Raw genomic sequence first — 15,168 nt, forward strand, 5'->3', positions numbered from 1 at the left:
AATCAGGCATTTGTAAGCCCTTCAGGTAGTTGATAAATTTTAGGGAGACAACGTGGTTTACACCATCTTTTATCCACCCTAGACTGAAAATTTCTGGACAGTGTTTAAAATAGCATTAATATATTTATATAGGGCATGTATCTTCATCAAAATCTTAGAAGTGACAGTAAGATAAAAGTTCATCCCATTACACAGTTCCCAAATTCAAGAGCATTCTCTTTTCCGTCTCTCAGAATGCTCTCTACAACTTTAATCTACATATTAAAAACATATAAATTATGGATGAAAGTGTTACTGGAACTCATTTTCCTGTATTAGATGGTTGCTTGTTCTGTATCAGGAAATAGTATGTCAAGAAACCCCCATGAATTCTATTTTAGGACCAACTAATGTCTCTTTTCTTTTTCCCAGGGGAGGAAAATTATGCAGTCATGTTTCCTACTTCAGGGTAAACCTCAAGGGTCATGCACACCCACATGGTAACAAATTAAACACCATGAGAAAACCACCTTCCTGATTATGCTGTCTCCCTTGTCAGGCAAGTATTGCACAACTGAACACGGCTGCCTAAGCTAACATTATGCAAACTCAAGACTTACCCTCCAGCTGAGGTTCTCATTGTTTCCACCTGAAAGTGGCAAAAAGACACTTCTCTACAGGGTTTCAGATTTACATCTGGGGAGAAGTGTCTCCCCAGCTTCTCCAGTCACTGTAAATCATGCAAACACAGTGTTTAATGGACATTTCAGCAAAGTTACTGTCAGAATCACAAACAATTGTCCACAACAGCCCAGACCTTAACATTTCAGGAATCATGGCCACTCTCACACCTTCTACCAGGCCTATTTCTTAACTAGGACCATTATAGTCTCCAGACGGTTACATAATTCAACCGAAGAATCAACAGAATAAAGGAGAACGCACAAAACAGAAGGATATGCACAAACCATGGCAGAAAGATTCTGTTTGCAATGCAGGAGGACAAGGACTAATCCAAGCCTGATACTTGCTCAATTACTATAATGGCTGTAGAGCCTCACACATCACAATTTGATTGACTGGCAGAACTACTAATGCTCTCCTGTCACAAAGGCTCATTCGTAAAGGCTGCCTTCACTGAAGAGGGCAAGCTGGATGCATTTACATTTTGGGTCTGGTTCCAGTCATCCAGTCCAAGACCCATGGGGACACACATCAGCTCTCTCTCCTACTCTTCCATGCATACAGCTTTGAAAGAATCAGTCCCAAACACTCAAATCCTCTCCTACGGTCCAATCCTAAACATTAGATAAAGACGGAGCTGCAAACCAAAGTATCCAAAGGTCACAATAGTTTTGCATGGCTGTGATGTTTTACAAAAGTAAACAAGCATTATTAAAACCAAAAGAAAAAACCAAAATCATGCTTGTGTGCATTCTGCACTTACTGAATTCAAGTCCCAGTGTAAAACATGAAAGGCCCAAGTTCTACACATGCCCATGCTTCCAGATTAAACTGAACAATATCCATCCGCATAGACTAAGGTCTTTAGGCAAGGATTATTGTAGCTGAAAAGCATCTGAAGATTAACAGCAAAAAACCCCAATGTATCTACATCTGTCTTATTACTGGTTGTCTACAAACAACTCCACTATCATACTGTCTTTATTACTGTTTTTTACTCTGATCCCTATCCAAATGACCCCTCTTCTACGGGCAAAATGCCATCCACCTTTCAGTACTACAACTACCAATAGCTAGAAAATTAAAAACACAGTACACCTGCTTATGTTTACCTAGTAGGAACCAGAGACCTTTCCTCACTGTGTTCTAAAAGTCACACCTAGGCAGCGTTGGGCTTATAATCCCAGAAACAGAAATTTAAGTTAAAATAATGAAAATCAAGTATACATAGTTATGTCAAATGAGTTGGAGTCAGACAAGGATCCTAAATAATCCACACAGCACTGTTAAAGTACTTTCATTCCTGACTCAAGTTGTAAAATTAACTCCTTCGAGAAACCCTACTGCCACTACTTTATTGCTGAAATACGCACGTACAGTTCTTTCAAGTTCATTGAAAGGCTACTGGCATGAGAAATTGCAGAACAGTGACATGCACACAGTATTCAAAGCCAGAATTCTAAACCCAGCTTTCACAGCTATTTCCCAAACAGCATGCAGTCGGATACATGCCAGTAGTTTCTGCCCATGTGAAGTCCAAGTGATCTCAACAAAACCTTAGAATTTGAGAAGCAGCTCTCCAAGGAGATGGGCAAAACTACTGTGTGAAATGAAAACAATAATCACTTGCATTAGAACTGGCTTGCGGTATTTGTTTTTACAACAGCATTATTTTATATGAAGAAACATCTACTCTTTATGTCTTTGTTTCCATATTTTGTAACTAGATCATGCTTTCTCAGGAGCACAATACAATTCAAACTCGCCCTTGACAGCTATTCCCACATTGTGCCTGCCACATTGCTGAGCCTACACAACTAACTGTGCAGTCATGCTGTGAGCTGGGTAACAGACTAGGCTAGGTAATTTGTAAACAATCCCCCCCCCCCATCTGAAACTGCAATCAGGTGCTCAACGGAAGTTCCTGCTCTTAAGGGATTTCAAAACAATCTAACACATCCACAGAAATAAATACATATTGGGCCATAAGCAACTCCCACTTCATTGGAATTGTTCAGTAGCAAAACATCCAATGAACCCTATGAAATCCAACAAAAATGTTTTCTATAGGGCCACATTTATGTAAATGAATGACATTTACTATCCCATTTTTAATATTAAAATGTTGCCTTTCTATGCATATCCTGACACCCATATATACCATCATGTCTCTGCTCGAAATCCCACTTAAGATATATGCAATCTATATAGATCATTCGACTTCAGCTACTTCAAAGACAGAAATTAGTAGCTTCAGATTTAATCATATTTTTTTTCAGCCCAAAAGAGAAGTCTGGCAATTCTAATGCTCAAATATTAAGCCCAATGCTTATTTAGTCAACTGCCCTGATTTTATAAGGAAGAGAACCTGTAGCATTCTCTTTTGTATACAAAGAGATTCTGTAGCTGCCAGAGTAAGAACCATTTGGGGTTTTATAAGTAAATGTCAAAACTTTATCTAAAAGGGCAAAAATTGCCAAACTCAGTCAAACTAGTGGTTAAACTCCAAATACCCTGATTAACTATGGCTAGTGAGCAATTTTAAGAACAGTGTAACACACACACATTCATCTGCAGTGATTTGTTGATTTATTCTTTACACCATGAAAAAAGTTACATCCATTTTGACATCCCTTGTATAACTGCTATACAATGTTTAACCTTACTTTATGCTGTGCTAAGCTCTTCACTGTAACAATATCTCATAGCATAAGTCCCATGGGCTTATACAGAATGTGACTTCTTAAAAACAGGGTGTTTTAAATACATTATGTGTAAAAAAATCCTCGAGAAATCCTCTGTTTAATGTAATCCAGATTTTTAGAACTGTTTCTGACTTTCAATTTCTTTTTCTCATCTGTCTTCTCTAAACTAAACCAACCTTAACTTTCTCTCTTGCCTCATACTTGCCCACTATTTTCTTTCCTATTAATACCAGACCTTACTATAGAATTTCAAACATCAGCTAAAAATGAACAGGAAATACTTTAAATTCCACACACCCACCCCTTAATTTCATGAACTTCTATGAACATCACTAAAAATCAGGTTTTTTTAATGAAGATGTTTAATGACACAAAATTGCAATATATCTCACTGGCTTAAATTATTCTCGTTTATGAGTCTGCTATCAGCCTTATCCTTGGTATTTCTTTGTCATCCTCAAGTTCCTTGCACTCCTCCAAGTCTCAAGCAACCTACACAAAACTGTTTAAATTTAATTTGTTTCAGTTTTCTAGATCTTTCATAACGTAGGAATAAATTAATGGTAACAAAATCCAAACAGCCCATGAAGCAGTCACTGTACTGTATCTCCTTGTTGCAGATTTGTTCTGTGGCAGATACTAGTGTCTCCATCAGCTATTCCCTAACATTTTTCACAGGAAACTAAACTAATCTAATCCAACAAGTCTTAAAAAGATATACACTCACTCTTCTTTGGGGGGAAGAGAGGGAAGGAAGATTTTTTGGATTTATCCTCCAAAGATCAAACTGCATGTCAACATGCATCTTCACCTTCACTTTACAAGGCAGTTCAGATTTTATATGTTTATGAGGCACAGTGCCAACACAAGAAATACACCTCTAAGAACATTTACCAAAAAAAAAAAAAAAAACAACCACCCAGAAGTGTGTCACCAGCTAACATGACACAATATTTGGAAAAAAAAAAAAGTTAACAGACATGACTCAAAATAAGAAATCAAAATGCCAGATCTGAATATGCTGCTAAAAATATAAATTATTCCAATGTTGACTGCATCCCTTTCAGAACTAGCTAAAGCATAGGTCATACCTGCAGGGAATACTATTCTAGAACATGTAATAAATGATTATTCCAATTTAAGGCAACAGCAATACTCAGCTTCAATTTTGACAGATAAATGAATTTTAAAAGCATATAAAGCCAGAAAGCTTTTTGCTCTCTCCATTGTGTAACAGTATATTTTCAGTTAACAAATTACCTGGTTTACCAGAAGGGTGAAGCTGATAAGTCATATTCATTAAGAAAATTAGAAAAAAAATTACTTGGCTTTTCAGTAATTATTTCTATTATTTTTATCACTCCAAGGCAAAACATTACTTAATCTGACACCTTTTCAGTTACCGTGATAAATCCTACACAGCATAGCTGAAAAACATACTTTAAGAACAAAAAGTCAAGGTAACCAACTTCTACAGTTTTCTTACTGCACAGACATTAATACAGTCTTTCAAAATACCAGTATTACTGAATACCTTCTCCTCACTGCAAGAGCTTTAAGATGACATCTGCTAAGTCATCCACTCTTTGGTGACTATTGCCAGTTTCAGACTTCAGATTTTTTTATTATATGAGACTGCCTCTATTTCACACCTGTTTAAACTAAAAGAGAGAATGTCTAAATAATAAAGCAGAAGAAACACAATTTAGTCAATATTCATATAATAGTGAACACTTCCTCAAGCTTTAAATTATTAACTATTATTTATCAGCTTTCAAAATCATAACTGTCAAGCACTTATCCCAAAAAAATCCATTTTGGGATGTAACTTTGCTAATATTAAACATCTGCAAAGTGCCATTTAATTAGTTGATGTTAGGCCTATGTAATTATTTACCATTCATATTCATCATTATGTGTGAATACAGCAATTTAAAGAAATAAGATCTAGTTCTCAGTCTTCTACATTACTTCTAAAAACATTAAAATACTGTTAAAGTTGTGAATAAAGAAAACAGATCTAATTTAAGCACACAGATAGGGCTAGACACTGCTTTGGCAATTATTTATACCAAAAATCAACAGGAAATTCAACTAACAGCTGAAGGGAAGTCAATAACACACATTGAGCAGAGTCAGGAAGGAACCTTTCAAACTTCATTAAATTTCTATCCTGTCCTAACCAAACTACTTTCCATGCTTGAACTTCCTTCCAAAAACGAAGCTTTGTAGATGAACACTTAGAATGAATAAGTGAGGCAGAGTTAGAGAATGGAAAAATATAAAGCAGATACTGTATTTCTGTCTCTGTTTCTGTTCATAACTAAAAGCATATCCGGTAGCATACAGTACTGATACAGACGAAATAATTGCAGAAAAGAGCACACAAGTTCCCTCCCGGGTCTGAAATACCTCAGCAGGAATTAAACCACGACTTAACATGTCCTAACAATTGAATAAATCAGAAAAATATCGTAACCTCAGGCAACATTAAGTCCCCAATTTGCCAATTAGTGTCTTTCTGTCTGGGAAAAGGCAGTAGAACCTTTTTCTTTGTCAAGTTTCCTCTAAAACCACCTATCTTCTATTATACAGAGGTATGGGAGCGTCTTTCATTAGTGCAAACACAAGCACGATGCTTCCTCAAAGTATTACATTCCAAGCTTATTAGATGGACAGTCTTAGGACCATATACTGGAACAACAGGGCAAGACAGAGCAACATGGTATACAGCATTTTCACCACATCAACCCTTCAGCTTGCATCAATTTTTTTTTTTTTTTTTTTTTTTAACAGCTCAAAGGAGAATTCTCAGAGAAATATGAAGACAATGACATAGCTGTGCACGTGTTGTGGGCAACTTCCTTCAGTCACACAGAACAGCATGAGAAGAAAACAATACAGGGCTCATTATTAAATCTGTTGAATATGATCATTCTGTGTTGATCTGGAGTTTCTTAACGCTAAACACAATACATATATATGCACTACATAAGATACGATGTAGTGTATTACATAAAACAGCATTTAAAACATCCAGCTTGTCTAACATTTATTGTCCCTTGATGTAAGTATCTATATGCCTCAGAACACAACTGGTCTATTTGTCCAAGAAACAGACCACAGGTGTCCCTGCTGGTCTCTGGACAAAATCTGGGCAAGTTACTGTATCATCTTTGACTAACAAGGCAGGAATCATGGGAAAAAATGGATATTCTGGGTCAAGGAGTTCAAATCCCAAGGTACTGTGGAAAACTACGTTATATCCCCTCCCCCTTCCCTTACATAAGCTAACCAGCTCCATCTTAAAGACAGTCTTATTCCACTACTCCTAGGGGAAGGGTGTTGCAGACTTCTATGCCTCCGTTGCTTAGGAACCATCTTTTCTAATTTCCAGATCAGGTTTATTCTTGGATAGTTTATATCCATTTGTTCTTATGCCTCAAGCTTAAGCTCTTTCTACCCACCTGTGTTGTTTCACTCATTTTTATGAAGAGCAATCTCTTTCACGTGTTGTTTTCCCATATCAAACAAAGCACTCTGAGTCCCTCTTACAGAGAAAATTCTCCATTCCCTTCGTCATTCTAAGAATCAGTTGCTGTACCTCTTCCAGTCCAAATACATTCCTTTTTTCTTGATGGTGGGTGATAGCAACTAGACACGGTATTTCAGATAAGCTTTCACCAGCACCAGGAAAAGTCAATACCACTTTTCTTCTTTAAAGAAAAATATTAGTAGGGCAACAGCAGTATTCCTGTTATCCTACCACTTTTCACAGTTGCTAACTTTGATTTTTTGTTATACGATCATCTTCACTTTTTTAATGCTATTAAACATGACTCCTTTTCCTGCTGGTCATGTCCTAAGGTCTCAACTTCGTTCTGTGCAAAACCATCTTTTATACTGATGATACTTGATACCCGATGAGAAAACATGAGATTGGCGTAAGAAATAGGAATGCATCAATGTTTTTAATGAAAATACTAAATATTGAAACTGACTCTTGACAAATACTACTACTAACATACTTCCAACACATCATCTTCTGATCATCCAGTTCTATCCATACTTGACATATCCTGTCACCACTTCAAATCAATTTTCACAGAAATACCACTCTAGTTTTTACATGGAATCATATTACACATTATATGACCCCTAAATTAAAAGAAGTCAGCTCTGACCATGTATCCTCTCCAAGAAGTCAGGTATCTTAAAAAAAAAAAAAAAGCCATTATATTTCTGTGATAGCATCTTCCTTTGTCAAGAGCTGCATCACTTCATACCCCATTTTCATCTTACCTCCATACAGGATAGCTTCTCATTCTAAATCAACACAAATACCTGAATATTAAGGTCACAGTAGTGATGCAATAACTATCTCGGACCACCTTTTCTTCTAAACATAGTGGCTACTTTTGCTGCTCACTAGCCATCCAAAGCCCTTCTGCCTTAACATTTAATAACAATTCTTGCCTCTAATTACACGGACCACTTCGAAATTTCAGAGTAAATATTACATAGTCCCACTGATCTGCACCCTCAAAGTTCAACTTTATCTTCATGGAAATAATTTTTATATTCTCACTTCAGCAAGACCTATTTGCCACTGTGCATGTGTTCAAAACTGTCTTCACTGAAAATCAAGGCAAACTTTTCATGTAGTCTTTCACCTGTAACTGAATTATTCTAGTCTTATTTCATTGTCTCCACGCTTCCTGACAAGACAGGTGATCAGGTTTTTTTAAGGTTTTCTGTTTTCTCCTGATGTTACTCTGCTATTAACTTTGTTAGATCTTGCATCTCCACTTTGTTGTATATGAAAAAAACAACATCAAAGTTTGGTTAGATCACAATTTTTTTATACAGTTGCCAGAATTACCTGCATTTATTGCTGTATCAAAAGTTCAGCCACAACAGAAGTAGCTGAAAGCACCTCTTCAAGTAAGTGCTGAACATTGCTGTAAAACTGGAATTGCAAGAACATTTGGATGCTAAACTAAGTTATAGCCTTTGCAAGTTGAATGTTCACTTCTATCATTACAATAATTAACAGATTTTCATGACACTCAGAGAGGTCTGGGTCTTTTTTTGCTTCAGTTGAGCCTTTCTTTCTTTGTTTCTTGCCCTAAATGATATGTATCTAAAACATGAATAAAAAGATTAACGCCACGAGGTCTCCCCAGAGCAAGAAAAAGAGAAAGCAAGTTAGGGCTCCTTCATTTCAGCTTTACCTCAGACGTTACAACCAAATTAAAAAACCTGTATTGTATTTTGGTTTGATAACACACTGCACACACACTGTAACACTTGAAGGAAAAAAAGTCTGCAGAAACAAGGTTCAAATTTAGGATTACTATAGCAACAGAGAGGAGGGAGGGGGAAATTACCAGATTACTCCCTCAGATCATCAAATCCTTGAAAAAATAAATTCAGATTTCAGTTTCAGTCAAACGAACTGAATTCATCCTAGTAATTAATGATTAGCACATCAAATTACAGATTAAATTAAACAAGCAAGAAGTGTAATACAAGTAGTAAAATAGCAAATACAAAATTTCAGACTGAATGACCTCACCTTTCCCTTCTACAATTAAATGTTTGGTATCACAACAGGTCTTCAAACCAATAACAAATAAGAGTATTATTTCAGAAGGTGTCTAGTCCTGATTAAAGGTCTGCAAAGAAAAAAAGAGGCATTTGAAATGTGCCTCATTCTTAATTGACTCCAGTAACTACACTACTGCAAATGTGCAATAATGTGCCCCCATTTGACATGGAAGTGTAATGAATTTCTGAAAATATAGTTAATATAGAACTAACATACGTGAACACAGTAATGACAATGCCCTGAAAACCAGGGAATGTAGAAATAAGCTTAAGCTCTTTAAAAAGGTGACATGACAGAAAACAAACCCAGGATATCCTAAGTAACTAATTACCTTACCTACATGTCCTTCCATTATGCAATCTTTGACATTCTTTGTATTTTGGGGTTGTTTTAATAAATGCTTAAAAATAATTAGCATAATGGACACTATTCCAGTGTCATATCATACTTATGTTAATGCCTGAAAAAAAAGGCAGGAAAAATAGTAGTCTCAGCCTTTCTCAGAGACCAGCTACTTCACATTAGATAGGACCCCAAATCCATTAAATATACAACAGAAGCAACGAATGCAGCTACAAAGGTTTATTTTTGACATTGTGAGCTTTGCTTGAAGCATGGAGGGTTGTCTCCCCACTTTAGTGGTGAAGTATTGACCCATAAAGACTCTAAGCCTCAGGCAACTTTTCCACCAGCCAGAATGTTCAATTAATAAGGCTGCCCTCATAATTCGCAAGACTGCTTAAGTCCAGCTTTTCTGGCTGACATTCAGCTTTTAACCATGCTTCCCAGACTTCTGTTCACCATTTCTAGATTTTGTTGACCAGCTGCCAAAATGCTTTTTATTTTCTGGTGGCTGGGCAGACCAGAGGACAGTTTGAGAGACTACCTTCTTCCAATTTGTGCAGCAAACTGTTCACTGTGTTCTCTGCTCTTGGCTCCTCCCCAGGTTGCTGCAGTGAGGGAAAACCGGAGGATACTGTAAGGGCTATCATTCCACAACTGTGAAGCAAGGGTATAAGTCATCTTAACTGAGGTTTGTTTCCTTGTACTTACACCAACATCTCCATTAACAGGCTGGAACAGAGTCAAAGAAAGTGTCCTAGATCAACAATAAAGACTATGGCAGATCCAGAAGTGGACGTCCCACCTGTCAAATTCCTTACCCTATGTTGCAATCACAAACATCCTCTCCTTCCAGGAGAGAGACAAAAAAACTCAGTATAAGACGATCCACATAACTCAGCAGCATCAAGATTAGTGCAGGTTCTAAAGCAGATTGAAAGGAAAGTGGGAAGAAGACACAGCCAGACGTTCAGTCACAAGTAGCAGCAAAGAGAAAAGGATGGTCCTCTCTGAATCCAAGGCACAGAAATCAACCACCTTTCCTTGACATGTAGAAGGCAAAATAGCTTTCCCTTAGATTAAGCATATATATGTTATTTCCCTCTTCATCCAAACTATGTAGGATTCATTTGCTTTGGGAAAGCTCTAAAGAATTTACTAACTTTCTACCCAAATGCCCATACAAGCAAACAGGAAAAAAAGATTAATTTCATTTGTATAGCTGAGATCTAAGCAAACACCTAAAATCATTCTTAGTTTAATTTTTTCTGCCTATTAATAGATTCAAGAATAATTTAATACTGTACCACAAAAGTTCTACACAACCAAATAAATTTTTACGGTATACTTCTGGCCACCAACACTTCATGAAAAATAATTTACAAGAACAAACGCTACTTCCCTGACATCTTCATCCTTAATTCACTCAAAAGATATAAAATTGTTCTGAAATACTTCCAAGCTATCACTTATAACCACAACTACCAGAATACCTTCAAAAACTTACCATCTAGTAAGTTTTACTTCAAGTCTAAGGGGACACATACACACACACACGACAACACACCCCACACCTTGCTATATACAAATTTAAACTTACAAACGATAGCCACAGCAAGGAAAGGAAGTTTACTTTGGAATCAAAATACAATCTTGTGCTTTACACTGAACCTGTTATTCATATCATATGGAAACTTGAAGTGACATGAAAAAACAAAGCAGCAGTTTAGTTGTGTACAACTTTACCTAAAAATCATGAAGAACTTCTCAGTAACTGAAAGCACCTAGAGGAAGATGCCAGAACTAGCTAAACATGATTTCCTATCAACTGAAGTTTCCCATGCTTCCCTATTTTTCCTTTTTTTATCCCAAGTCCTCACGTTTTCCCCTATATCCTCCACGAGTCCATCCTCGCTCCTCCCTGCAACTGAGCACTGGCCCACCTAGGCTGGCCACGCAAGTGGCAAAATACACAACTGGTTTGGAGCTATCCATACACTGACTGGCAGGCACATATGTAATAGCTACACAGCCAGATGCTCCTGCTTCTCGAAACAAATCAGAAGCCATGTCCCTCCCTTAATAGGGGCACATGTTTGGCTATCAGACTATCCCACTGCTGGCAGAAACTTTCTTTAGACTATCCCACTGCTGGCAGAAACTTTCTTTAGACTATCCCACTGCTGGCAGAAACTTTCTTTAGACTATCCCACTGCTGGCAGAAACTTTCTTTAGACTATCCCACTGCTGGCAGAAACTTTCTTTAGACTATCCCACTGCTGGCAGAAACTTTCTTTAGACTATCCCACTGCTGGCAGAAACTTTCTATGTTTGAAGTCACCATTTTCCTGTTAAATTCAGCAGAATGTAGCTAACGGGTTCAGAAGTTGAAGCAAAAAATAAAGTAAGTCCCTTTAACTTTGGAATACTTTAAGCTGTGTTGATTCAGATTTACTATGCAAAGCTTTGTTAGACAAGATTTTTTGAAGGAAAAAAAACCCACAAGTGCACTGCGTCGCTCGGTTAATGCACAACAGCAGCAATGTCGTCTGCCGAGTTTTAGATGGAACGGATGTTTCATGTACATATACTTTATAGATTTTCAGCAGTATTTTGTAGTGACAATACAGAGAGAAATTATTTGATCTGTTAAAAAAAGACTAAATGCAAAGTATGCCTTATCCTTCACATCCATAGTCACAATGCAGGAACAGTAACTTTATGATCAGTACTATATAACAAAACAAACAAACAAAATAAACAAACCACAAACCAACCACCCCAAACCAACAAAAAAATCAACTAACCAAAAAACCCACAGAAGACAACCTTCATTGGTCAAGGTTCTCCCAAACACTTGCTGGTTTACTCTGACATCAGTTATAATAAAGCTGAAATAGCATATCAGACCTCTCAAGATTCAAGATCTAAAACAAGAGAGAGATAAAAAGTATAAAAAGCACCACAACAGGAATCTGAGATTTGTACAGACAAAATGAAAACAAACCCATAATACATCAAACTAGGTTTCTATGGCTGTGAGTCAAATTAGGTTTTAGTCCAAAGCTGATTTTACATATTTACTAATTCCAGCCAAAAACCTAGATGATCTTAGGTAATTTGATTTCCCTCTAATCTTCAGTGTATAAGTGTACAACATTTATCTACTAATTTGATGAGAAAGTATCAAAGATACCATAAAAAGTTACTGATTAACTGCATTTACTGCTCACTGCTTCCATGACCCCTTTCCAGCAATTCAATTAAGTATATGGAAGAAAATCCCAGAACTCCAGAACATTTTACTCCCTATCTTTTCAGATTTCATGAGTCAAGATCTGAAAAACATACATAAAATATATTGCAAACATCAATAATTTTAAAAGACAAACCAAATACATCAGTCAATTACAAATGCAAAGGAATACTTGCTTCGCCTGAAGAGCATGGAAACTCCCAAATCTCAGTTTTAAAGAGCAGCTCCTAATATCCCAGTTTTAAAACCGAACTAAAATGCAGTTTCATGTCTGTTGATGTTTAATAAATCTGTGGGGAAAAACACTTTTGATGTCCCGCTTGCTAATGGACCTGATCTAAAGTTGAAAGGTTGAGCTTTCACTGAGTAGTTTGATCCAACAGAGCAGGCAGAGATCATTCCTCAAAATGCAATAAAATAAGCAAGGTCAAAAGGAAGAAGCTAGGAAGGTGCCAAAGAAGTTATTACTCCTGTTTGGCTACACCTTCAAGGACATTTTCAGTTTCTTCTTAATGGTCAGAGTCAATCCAGCAAAGCCAGCAAGCATACATGCTGGTCAGCCAGCTTGACTGGCAGTAGTTATTCAAATCCATCTCTACACTGAAACTTCATTTGCCCTGAAATGAACAACGGTTAGGCTTTAAAATTCCCCAAACTAAGCAGCAATACTTAAACTTTATTCAAGACCAGGATCATCGGTCAGAATGTTAAAACCATAGCCCTCATCACAAATGACATCTCATCTTATAGCTGATTTGAAAAGCAGTAGTTCTAAAACGGGTGTTTCTTGCAGTCTCTGCCCTTGCAACTCCTGCAACTACTAACCACTAAAATTTCTGAACTGACAAAACCACAGTAAACAACATCCTGTGATTGGCAAGGAAAGAAAACGATTATTTGCTTCAATTTGACTAAAGATTACCAAGATTATTCTCAACAAACAACAGACACTTACTAAGATGGTAACAGATGTTATCATAAAGTTATGTTGAACACTGCTTGAAATTACTACAGAACCTTTTTATTGTACATGCAATACTTTAAAGTGATAGGAAAAGTAACCACGGAAAAAGGTAATTTTAAAGTAAAAAATCATCATAGATAAAGATATATAACCAGTACTCTTGAAGGAGCATTACCTCTAACGAAAAGCAGCTTTCCTCAGGGAATAAACTGGTTTACATGATTCACACTTTACACCTTTCTTTACTGACAGGTTTGTACAGGTACTGTTATCAGCCCTACCAAAAAGGGGTATTTTTGAAGAGAAATGCTGAGTAAGTGGCAAGACTAGGTAATGTTTTCCTATTCCCCTGAAAAGGCCGATTAAATTATATGAATAAAAACTGCAAAACAGGTAATCCAGGAACTTCTATTTTTAAAAAATATCTGCTTTTGAATCTGTTAATATAGAAGATGTATAATTTAACAGAGGAGTTTTAGACAGGTTCCTCAGGAGATGTCAAATGACCTGCACAACAGTATCAGCAGTTTAAACTTACATTCACAGCTGCTCACAATCACTTTTTAAATATAAAGCCCTTCTCAATCTACAAGTGTCTAAGAAATATTTAGTTATAATATGAATTACTAATACAGTGCTATTTCAGAGATTGCTTTCTGCCACAAAGCATAGTCCAACAGCAAATTCTAATTTAAAAGCCATCAAACACAGAAATTTAGCATTATTTTTTCACTTCGTGTCCCCACTATACAACAAAAGCTACACTTCTTTGATACGCTCTCTTTCATAAAAGTAGTGGGCAAATTTTGTTACTATGAATTTTTCCCAGCAGAACTGGCTCATTTGCATAGCAACATTTGGGATTTACAAATTATTCACTATTCACCACTGCTACATTTCTTAAATAATTAAGAAAACTCTACAACTCAGAAAAGCAGGAGGTACAATGATTTACTGTCTAGTCGCCTCAGATTTCAAAAGCACTTGTCACACAGAAGTTGTATACTTACTAGCAATCTACATGCGAGAGCATCTTTCTCCCATTTTATTCTATTTATTAACAGAATTGGCTACTTCAAAATTCAGCTTTTTCCTCCTATAGCAAGCCACAGAATGCTGGGTGAGGAGATTCGTTAAAAGCATTTCATACTGCAAAGCTACCCTTGAAAAAACAAGGCTTGAATAGGGCAGAAGTAGGTTTACCCCTACTCCTGTCAAAGTCTCTCAATGCTCAAATGTGCTTGCCCACATAATCTCATCAAGTGATCCAACTCCATATAAGCAAAATAACACCTAATATTGATGGTGAATCTCAAAGAATGAGAAGAGTTGAGTCATTATCTGTTGGGCACATCTAAAAAGAACTGTCACAGAAAAATACTGATTCAGTAAATGCCCTTCGTCACTCTGCAGCGTTAGCGAACCACACTGTAATGAACTTACTGGCACAACGTGCTAGCAAAAGTCCTTGTTTCAGATAAAGCACAAACGTTCAGGTTTCTCACACCATTTTATAACAGTCAACCGTCAAAAGAAAATATTCAGACAACACAACAGGTTTTGGCTAAAAAGCACTATCCTTGGTGTGGAACCTCATACAGAAAACAGAACTCCGGCAAAACTACAA

At 36.7% G+C, this 15,168-nt stretch overlaps 1 protein-coding gene across 19 annotated transcripts in view; it reads right to left on the reverse strand.

Moving 5' to 3' along the window:
• The window catches only part of ADD1 (adducin 1), a 66,293-nt gene that overhangs the window by 49,065 nt on the left and 2,060 nt on the right, over positions 1–15,168 (reverse strand). Inside the window, exon 2 of one of the 19 annotated variants that reach the window (XM_037385961.1) lies at positions 4,903–5,029. The exons of 17 other annotated variants lie outside the window; for them this stretch is intronic. The gene's annotated coding sequence lies outside the window, so the exon portion shown is untranslated. Of the gene's footprint in view, positions 1–4,902; positions 5,030–12,128; positions 12,151–15,168 lie in introns of those variants that run through there. One more of the 19 variants, XM_037385952.1, reaches the window with a different exon arrangement.

Source organism: Falco rusticolus, chromosome 1 (genome assembly GCF_015220075.1).
Source record: "Falco rusticolus isolate bFalRus1 chromosome 1, bFalRus1.pri, whole genome shotgun sequence".
In the NCBI taxonomy this organism is placed as follows: Eukaryota; Metazoa; Chordata; class Aves; order Falconiformes; family Falconidae; genus Falco; species Falco rusticolus.